The following is an 11,734-nucleotide window of genomic DNA, read 5'->3' on the forward strand; positions in this document are numbered from 1 at the left end:
GTTTTGGAGAGATTTAATGCTAGTGAGCTTTATAAAAAGGTACCTTTAATAGCTGTAAGGGTTTAATGATCTTAGTAAAGCTATATTTAGAAAGTATAGACACATTTATATTTTTATATTTATATAAAAAAATATTTATTAAATTCCTTTTCCTCCAGTTGCTTTGGGTTTACGATGCACTGAAAGTTACTGTTGGTGTCACGTTTGGGTTTAATTTCCTACTAGAGGCCTATATGTGGCGCTTCCCAGCATCTCCTCCGTTCCACAGGTCCGCTACTGTATAGTTGCGCGTCTCGCCTTTTTCCTTCCTCATGCACTTTACGATTTTGCCGGCTATTGTTTCTAAATTGTGAATTTCCTGGTTTGTCGCTGCCTGACTATTGCTGCATTGTCCGCCATTGAGAGAAATACAGTGAGAGTGCATGGCGTGCAGCTGTTCAATGAGGATATTTTTTCCGATTCAAATCATTGTAAAATTTAAAATGAATAGACCTATGTGGCGCTATTGTAGGTTAATTATGAACAAATGTGTGGGAAACCCTGCAGTATCTTGGTTTCATGTTAAATCAGTGTCACTTGTCATTAATTGTATATAAAAACTCTTTATATACAGCGACACGATATGGATATCTCCCACAGTGTTTCCATCATAAATTCACTCTTAGCTCTCATTCCCTCTCAGCCAATCACTGTGGGCATAGAAGGTATGAACATGACATCATCCATAGCAACAGGGTCAACACCGCCCTCTAGTCTTAGCTAAGGGGTCCCTCTCATTCCTTAGTAAAAGTTGGTCTTATCAGCTTTGTGAATAGGTTTTAAGAAATTACTCCTTACTAAGAACTTTTAGTGCTCCTTAGGAGTACTCTTAGCGCTAAGATAAAATGTTTTGTGAATACGGCCCCAGAGCACCATCTCTGTGAGACTGGCTGCCCAACACTGTCATCTCTCAATTCAATGCATGCGCATACTGTAGGTCCTGCTTGCATGTCTGTATTTCGGGCCTGTCTGTGTAAAGAGTATACTAACAGTGTCAATTGAATTTCCCCCAAGTGACTAATAAAATGTTTTCTTCTCATTAGAAATAACGCAACATGGGGGGCGCCTTTAGCTCAGTTGGTAAGGCGTCCCCCTCCCGGGCCGGGCCCAGCAGCAGACCCGGGTTCGATTCCCACCCGCAGTCGTTCTCTGCATGTCACTCCCCTCTCTGCCCCATTTCACCTCTGTCTCACTGCACTATCAATAAAAGCATAAAAATGCCCAAAAAATATCTTTAAAAAAAAAGAAATAACGCAACATTTAAGTCAACAGACCTTGCCTGATGAAGGTCTGTGACTGAACATTACCTTATTATTATTAGCAAGAAATATAACAGTGTGTGGGAGTTGTTTGTATCATTAAGATGTATATATATATATATATATGTATATATATATATATACATATATATATATATATATATATTAGAGGTGGGCATAGATTAATTTTTTTAATCTAGATTAATCTATATTAATTTTGGAATTAATCTAGATTAATCTAGATTAAAATGTCTCATTTGAATTCATTCATAATATGTGTGTGCTCCTAAATAATGACTCAAAATAAGTCTTTGAGAACGTGTTTCTCAAGCCAGGTGGCTTTCATTTCGTCATCAGAACGAGTGTCTAATTATTGCGAACAAATAATATTCTAACAATTTAATCAGATATAAGGCTAAAAATCACAACATTGCACTGTTTTTTGTGCTTAAAAAAAACGAAAAAACTAATTTGTTGGGTAGGCTATAGGCTATAACAGAAAATAAAGCCATTACTTTTGTGCTTCAAGTGAAACATTAAATATAATTTTTACATAAATAATAAAGTCCTTATAAACTTTTCAAGAAGCTGGACTAGAGTGAATATTGGACAGGCTTTATAGGTCCATGGCTTTTACCTGTGGGACAGCGCTTCACCTAACAGCTGGCTGCAACACCAACCTACAGTCTATTGTGCGACGGAGAGCTAGTTATCATTAGCATCAGCGTTAGCCGACATCACGGCAACAGCTGAATAATGTAACACATTACACAAGTTACACTACATGAAAACAACGGGCTGTAGACGCTAGAGTTATAATTTCGTGTAGGAAACATTGTTGAGACTGGAATTTCGTACCACAGCGGCCGTTCCATAATACAGCACTCCCTTTAGCAATGGCTGAATATAAGACCTCCCTCTGCTGTGTATCTGCGGGAGCGAGTGGCATTAATAACTTAAAAACAGTAAACGTTTAACATGATTACGGGCGTTTAGATGCTTTAATCATATGCCGAATTTATAAACAGACCATATTATTAACAATAAATTAAGTTATGTACATGTCAGAGTTACGTACATGGATACATTCATAAGTAAACATTGAATAGACAGATTTGTGAAGGGGGTTTGGCGCTGAGTGTTACATTAGCGATCCTGCAGCCAGGTGGTGTGTGTCGTGGGCAAGTGATGGAGAGAGAGCGGCGGGTGTGTGAGAGAAGCTTCGCTCCTGCAATAAAGGCTCCTCAAGTGTCAACAACGGCCCCCGGCTATTATTACCCGACCAGAGAACACACGGAAGGGGGTTCACCCTGACGGCGAACAGCCATCGGCCCTGGAGGGAACCATCTCCCCTGAGCCGAACAGGAGGTGGAATAAGAGATTAACGGCGATATTTTTTTTATCGCCGATAAGAGTTTTGCGTTAACGCAGCACGTTAACGCCGATAACGGCCCACCACTAATATATATATACAATCATATGAAAAAGTTTGGGAACCCCTCTCAGCCGACATTATAATTGACTCTGCTTTCACAAAAAAAATATAAAAGTGGTATGTCTTTAATTTACCAGGAACAGCTAAGTACTGGGATGTTTTCCAAACAAAGATTTTTTGAAAAGCAGTATTTGGTTGTATGAAATAAAATAAAATGTGAAAAACTGGCTGTGCAAAAATATGGGAACCCTTGTGGTTTTGTTGATTTTAATGCCTGTAACAGCATGTAAAACTGATGATTTTAAACACAAAGTTGGTTGGATTATGTTGTTAAGCCTTGAACCTCATAGAATTGTCTGTTTAATCATGAGAAAATGTATTTTAGGTGCCTAAATGCAAGTTGCACTTCTCTTTGACTCTCTGCTGAAGTGAGACAGAATGGGATCATCAAAACAGCTCCCAAAAGATCTTAAAAACAAAGAATATTCATTGTCATGGTTTAGGGGAAGGCTACAAGAAGCTTTCCCAAAGGTTTCAATTGTCAATTTCTACTGTAAGGAACGTTGTCAGGGAATGGAAGGACACAGGCACAGTTGCAGTTAAACCCAGGTCTAGCAGACCAAGAAAAGTACAAGAGCGGCATATGCGGCGGATTGTGAGAATGGTTGCACACAACCCAAAGATCACCTCCAAAGACCTGCAAGAACATCTGGCTGCAGATTGTGTATCTGTACATGGTTCTACAATTCAGTGCAATTTGCACCAAAACATCTGTATGGCCGGGTGATGAGAAGGAAGCCCTTTCTGCGCCCACGCCACAGATACAGTTGCATGGAGTATGCAAAAGCTAATTTAGACAAGCCAGCTTCATATTGGAAGAAAATGCTTTGGACTGATGAGACAAAAATTAAGTTATTTGGTCTTTATAAAAAGCAGATGTTTTGGTGCAAATTGCGCTGAATTGTTGAACGATGTACAGATGCACCATCTGCAGCCAGATGTTCTTGCAGGCCTTTGGAGGTGATCTGTGGGTTGTGTGCAACCATTCTCACAATCCTCCACCTATGCCGCTCCTGTTTTTTTCTTGGTCTGCCATGCCTGGGTTTAACTGCCACTATGCCTGTGTCCTTCCATTTCCTGACAACGTTCCCCACAGTCGAAATTGACAATTGAAACCTTTGGGAAAGCTTCTTGTAGCCTTCCCCTAAACCATGACAATGAACAATCTTTGTTTTTCAGATCTTTTGGGAGCTGTTTTGATGATCCCATTCTGTCTCACTTCAGCAGAGAGTCAAAGAGAAGTGCAACTTGCATTTAGGCACCTAAAATACATTTTCTCATGATTAAACAGACAATTCTATGAGGTTCAAGGCTTAACAACATAATCCAACCAACTTTGTGTTTAAAGTCATCAGTTTTACATGCTGTTACAGGCATTAAAATCAACAAAACCACAAGGGTACCCATATTTTTGCACAGCCAGTTTTTCACATTTTATTTTATTTCATACAACCAAATACTGCTTTTCAAAAAATCTTTGTTTGGAAAACATCCCAGTACTTAACTGTTCCTGGTAAATTAAAGACATACCACTTTTATATTTTTTTTGTGAAAGCAGAGTCAATTATAATGCCGGCTGAGAGGGGTTCCCAAACTTTTTCATATGACTGTATATATATATATATATATATATATATATATATATATATATATATATATATATATATATATATATATATATACATATATATATATATATATATACATATATATATATACATATATATATATATATATATTAGTGGTGGGCCGATAACGGCGTTAACGGCTGCGTTAACGCCAGACTCTTATCGGGCGATAAAAAAAATATCGCCGTTAATCTCTTAATTCCACCTCCTGTTCGGCTCAGGGGAGATGCTGTTCGCCGTCGGGGTGAACCCCCTTCCGCACGTGAAGGCTCGCTTCACGTGCGGGAAAGCTATAGTGTGAGCGGCCACAGCTTGTATTTTGGTCATATCTAACACTGGACTGCAGGCCTATATAAAAGTGTTGTACCTTTGCTTTCTTTGGGTTAAAAAAAACTCCATCAACTCAGTATCCGTCTAGTCCAAAAAAACTCTGTCAGCTGCTGCTGCAGACGGTGTGCAGACGTGCTCGGAGAATCGGCATCGGCGCATCAACAGTCATTCAATGCAGCGGCAGTAATCATACAACCGAACGGTGTAGAAAGTCCCGTCAGTTAAAAATAGTGATCCAGATTTTAAATCCATGTTAAAATCGGAAGGATATAAAGCTAGTTAGCTTAAAAAAAGTAGCAAACATGTCAACTGTGATGTGTTCAGGCCGGCTCAGTAATATGATTGATGTGTTCAAATGCAACACAAAAAAAAAGAAATTTGAGATTTTGGCGAAACTTGTTTTCCCAGCAAGATAAAATAGATAGTAAAGATGGAATGGAATTATGACCTGTTTAATGTCCTATCTAGAGCTATGATCATATCAGCAATTAAAGCAATAATACAAGTTCTATTTCAACAAAATAATAGAAAATTATCAATTTTGATATCAATAAAGACTTGGATCGTTAAGGAGTCTTGAAAATGGTATCAATATCAATACAAATTAACTCTCCTGTCATCTGAGAGAAATTAAGATGATTTAATTTTTTTAACCGTTAGTATTTACCGGTTAAAAATATTATCGGTTGACTGGTTTACCATGGACATCCCTTATACTGTATAAATGTATATCATACATTGTATGTTTTTTTTTGTGTTATCCCAGTTAAGTTTATTATTAATTTTTTATCATTTAATATTACTTTTAATAGTTCCGGGACGTTGGAGCAATAACCTGGTGTTTTGACACTTCAGTGTGCACTGTGAATTTGAAGTAATGTTCAGTTTTTGAATAAAGATGCAGCATTTACAAATGTTTATTTTTTTTATCCGATTCATCGATTAATCGAAAAAATAATCGACCGATTAATCGATTATTGAAATAATCGTTAGTTGCAGCCCTAAACAATTCATCGTTACCTCTTATGGCCTACAGTTCAAAGTTCATGTTTAACTGAATAAACAGTTTGTAAACACAAGTACATCTTGTTGAACATTATTTATTTTCATCACCAATTATCATAGTAGAACAGCTTCCTCAAGCAGTTTGTGATGCATGTTGGAAACAGGAGATGAGCCCCTGGTCTGATGCGCCACCTGGCTTGAGAAACACGTTCTCAAAGACTTACTTTGAGTCATTATTTAGGAGCACACAGACTTACTTTGAGTCATTATTTAGGAGCACACGCATATTATGAATGAATTCAAATGAGCCATTTTAATCTAGATTAATCTAGATTAATTTCAAAATTAATCTAGATTAATCTAGATTAAAAAAATTAATCTATGCCCACCTCTAATATATATACATATATATATATATACATATATATATATATATATATATATATATACATATATATATATATATATACATACAGTATATATATATATATATACGTATATATACATATATATATATATATATACGTATATATATATATATACTGTATATATATATATATATATATATATATATATATATATATATATATATGTATATATATGTATATATATATATATACGTATATATATATTGTATATATATGTATATATATGAAGCGGTGAGGTATATATATATACATATGTATATGTATATGAAGCGGTGAGGTGTATATGATTCTTGAGAAGTGGGACAAAACAGGGTGCAATGTTGAAAAAATACAAACCCTATGTTTCGGGCAAATTAAATTACATGTCCATCCAACATATACTAAGATACTGAGCTAAGCTTTGACACAACCTCCCAGCTTTTGTTTTTTTTACCGTCATTGGCCTATCACCACCGTCAGATGTCAACTCTGTCACATTTCCTGTCTGACGGTGTTGACATATTTAACGTTTCGGTAACACTTTACAATAAGGGTACATTAATTAATGGTTACTTAATGCTTAATAAGGGTTAACTAACCATTAGTTAACTGTTAACTAATGTGTGTAGTAAGCATTTACTAATGGTGTTCATGTTAACTAAGGTATTAATACATTATTTAATGTTTATATTTATGAATAATAATAATGATAATAATAATTGATTGGATTTATATAGCGCTTTATTTCTCTGTGACTCAAAGCGCTTTACAGGGTTCCAAGTTCAATTCGTTCACACACAGTCATACCGGTGGTGGTAAACTGCAATAGTAGCCACAGCTGCCCTGGGACACACTGACGGAAGCGTGGCTGCCATTCAGCGCCAACGGCCCCTCCGACCACCACCTCAAACATACAGCAATCATACACATTCACACAAGGCAAGGTGGGTGAAGTGTCTTGCCCAAGGACACAACAACCATGACACAGGTGGCCGGGCGGGGATTGAACCGCCAACCCTTGGCCAACCCGCTTAACCACCTGAGCCACAGTCACCCCGAATATCCTATATTAACCTTAGTTAATACATTAATTAAGCATGAACCAAAAGTTGATTAATATAATAATAAGCATTAATTAACTGTTAACAAATGTCATTTTTGTAACATTACTTAAGCATAATTAACCATTTATTAATGCTCTTTGTGACCCTTATTGTAAAGTGGGAACAATTTATCCATTATGTGACACTTAATAAATGCACATCAGTACTGAATAGGCATTACTGAAGTATAATTAACCTTAATAGGCATTACTTAAGTGTAATTAACCATTTATTAATGAACTTTGTGACCCTTATTGTAAAGTGGGAACCATTTCTCATGAATTAACACTTAATAAAGGCATACTAGTGCTGATTGAGCATCACTTAAGCATAATTAACCATTTCTTAATGTTATTTGTGATCCTTATTGTAAAGTGGGAACCATTTATCACTTGTTAGGGCTGTCAAGCGATTAAAAAAATTTATATAATTAATTACAGGCTCTGTGATTGATTCATCTAAATTAATCGCATACCTATATGACACTTTTATGCCTGTTTATAAACAACTGCAGGCCTATACGCTACCGTTCGTTTCTCTCTCTCTCTCTCTAGCGCCGAAAAAAACACAAAAAAACAAGCAGGCTAAATGACGCACACACACACACACATACGCACGCACGCACAAACACAAAGGAGGAAAAAAAGACAGGCATATCTTGGAAGAGTGAGAGGGGGCGGGTGTCAGTTTGCGTGAGACGATCTCAGCTAGCAAACAAAAGTGAGACACGGAGGAAGATTGTGTCTTAATGCACAGACACTGCGGAGAATAACATAAGACGTATTCCTACCTTCATGCTTATTTTCCCGGAGCAGCCCATAACACATCCATAGAGCCCTCTGCTTCTTTCTTTACTCTTTAATCCCGTGCGGGCCATCCTTAAGATACAGGTGCAGCTCCGCTATCGTCTCACCTCTTTTGCACCGGGTCAAAGGGCAATATAGAAGTGCGATTAATCTGCGTTAATTTTTTTAATCGCGTACATTTTTCTGTGATTAATTAATCGAAATTAACGCGTTAATTTGACAGCCCTACTTGTTAAATAACTAGGGCTGTCAAGCGATTAAAAAATTAATCTAATTAATTACAGGCTCTGTGATTAATTAATCTAAATTAATCGCATACTTTTATGACGCTTTTATACCTGTTTATAAACAGCTGTATATAGCCTGCTACAGTTTGTTTCTCTCTCTCTCTCTCTCTCTCTCCGTCTTTCGTAACTTCTGTCTCCACAACAGACAGCGCTGCACTGCCACAGATGCTTATGCCGATTCATTCACCATCGTCGTACTCATAGGCAAAAATATTGAGAGACACACACGCACACACACACACACACACACACACACACACACGTTTACGCGGACGACGAGACAGCTAGCAAACAAAATTGAGACACGGGGAGAAAGATTGAGAGATACTGTTTTGAACCTAGCCTACATTGTTGCACCCACTAAATCAATAATGCACAGACACTGGCTGCGGAGAATAAAGTAAGATGTCTTCCTACCTTCATGCTTATTAAACCGTCTATAGAGCCCTCGGCCCCCTGCTTCTCTCTTTACTTTTCTCCCTTTCACCCGCGCGGGCTGTGTCTGCTTCAGGTGCAGCTCGGTGCAGCTACGCACCACTTTTGCACCGGGTCAAAGGGCATTATAGAAGTGCGATTAATCTGCGTTAATTTTTTTAATCGCGTTAATTTTTCTGTGATTAATTAATCGAAATTAACGCGTTAATTTGACAGCCACTAACACTTAATAACACTTAATAAATGCAAAATAGTGCTGAATAAGGATTACCTAAATACAATCCATCAATCAACAATGCTCTTTGTGACCCGTGTACATTCTCTATAATAACAATATTAAACATACTGAAAATACTAAAATATTCCCAACTGGAAATCAATTCATGACAACAATCTGTTAACACAATTCAGTCACAATTTAAAAAAGAAAGAAAATGTTATTTAATTTAGAATATTTAGTTTTATTTGGAAACACGGCTCTCACGTTTGACAAGAATACCTCCAACTCCAAAATAGTTTCTTCAACAAATTATATATAGTTTAATGATTTTCTCATCTGAAAGGAACAAACAGGAGGAAAATTATTACTAACAGCAATGGTGAAACAAGACAGTCAGGTTTAACCCATTGATGACGGCTGCTGCACGATGCCACATTGGCTCTCCTGCCTGATGCTGCGTCGCGCAGCATTATTACTTTATCTAATTTTCATGGCATTCCCAGCATAGAATGCACCGTCATTGGTTCAAATACACATGAGGTGGGTTTTGTTGATTTTTTTAAGACCACGTGACCACCGAAAAGTTGTGTGGTTCGCCCAAAAATCATGTCAATCAAAAAAATAAAAAATAAAAAAATAAAACAAAATAATAAAAAAAATACGCCAGCTATGTCGGCGACAGAACAGTTAGTGGCGTTTGGTGCGCAGAATCAAGGTCTACTATAGACTACTGACGAAAATCACACAACACATTGCATCTATTTATTAACAATATTTAATAATTTTCTAATTCATCTAATTTTGACGATTTTTAGAAATATTTGTTGGTTTGTAAGCGCTAAGGGAGCATGTTTAAATAAAACCTGTGAACCTTAACTTTTAAATGTATTTTATTTGATGTTTCTATGTTCTACACAGGCTTAGATATTAAGGTTTTGGTAGACTTGACAATTCGTACTATTTTTTCAGAAAACTCTCAGGCATTAAAGACATGCATCCTAGGTTGCCATAGTCATCAATGGGTTAACAGGTAAATGTAAAATATATGTATTTTCTACTCTCTTCCTTGAAATGTATATCATTGTTGCAACATAAACAAAAATAAAATACACTAAGAACGTAACAGTTCCATTTTTAAACAAAATAATGATCACTCTGTTGTGACTAAACACTAGTTTAACCTGGCCCTATCACTGTTATTTCAATGAGCACATATGTATTTTATTTAACCTTTATTTATACTTGAAAGATCAGTTGAGGGGTGACCCTCATGTATAATCTCTTTAGATCCAATTATTGGGTTTGCTGGCCACTCCAGGCCTGTGGTGCTTGTCTCCAAATGAAGCAGCTGGAATCCAAGAATCTTGTCTAATCACCCAGTTGATATATGGAAAAAAAAATTAAAATAATCAGTAAACAGTTCAAATGCATTTTTGTTTCCTTTATCTAAATCATAATAGAATCGCATTACGGTCCCACACTCTGTATTATTATTATTACAACATAATGCCCTGCATTGCTTAACTGAAATATATTTGATACCTTAATCAAATACAATTCTCACTGAACTTTTAACAAGTTGACACAATTTTTTCATTCAAAAAACATGTAATCTCTATGACCATTCTACACAACACATGCTCCGCTTTAGCTCATTTTAGCATGAATAGCAACATGCACTTTGAATATGGAATAATGCTAACATTATTCACATACTGTTTGGTGTCCATGAACACACACTTTATATACTTTATTTAGACACCGCTACAATTACTGCTAAAAGGTACCTGTGAAGCTAACCAGTGCAAGCCTCATGCTAACGCTGCTCATATAGTAGTGCGCTAGCTGCGACGCTAATGCTAACGTCGCTATGCTAGCGGGAGGCTGCGTCGCTAATATATTTCACAGTATTCTTACATACACACAACTATATCATCTCACTAACACCTTCGTCAACTCACCAATAATTTTGTTTGGCTAATGGCAGCATAATTGTAACCACCACAGGTCTTTTGTGTTTTGAGTTTAGAACCTGTTAGTTTGGGACCCACCGTTTTGCGCCACAGCGGAAATTAAGCGGATTAAGACAGTAGGGGGGAGTGGCCTAAATTGTGCAACTTTTCACTCAAAGTGATTTTAAAGTAAGGCCTTGACAGTAAAGTCTCCAACTCAAATATGTACATATATTTCAGGGTGTTGTGCATCCCTGGCAATAAAAACGTTGGATCTGGAATAAACTGTTGAAGAGATATAGCTTTCGGAAAAAAAGTTGTCTTGTTGCACAACTTGCCCCCGGTGTGGTGTAAGTTGTGCGGTTGGAGAGAATACCATGGGGTGAATTGTGCCATTGCTATATATCTCATAAACTGTAATGCAAGACAACTGCCACCTGATAAATGTGATTCCCTCTACATTTCTGCCTTTAAATCAAGGCTCAAAACCCATATGTACACCCTGGTGTTTCCTCCCCATTAACTATCTTACCTCTGCACTACTATATGTGTTTGTGTGGATGTATGGGCTTTACGTCTTTTATTTTGGTTATTGTTATTTTAGTTTACCTACTGAATGCACTATGTACAGCACTTTGGACAGTGCAAACTGTCATAAATGTGCTTTTATAAATACATTTTACTTACTTACTTACTTATAACTCACCTAGGCCCTCTGGCACAAATCACCCCAACCCCAGAAATGTGGATAATAGGCATGATGCAGCA

Source organism: Ammodytes marinus (assembly GCF_949987685.1).
Source record: "Ammodytes marinus genome assembly, chromosome: 14".
In the NCBI taxonomy this organism is placed as follows: domain Eukaryota; kingdom Metazoa; phylum Chordata; class Actinopteri; order Uranoscopiformes; family Ammodytidae; genus Ammodytes; species Ammodytes marinus.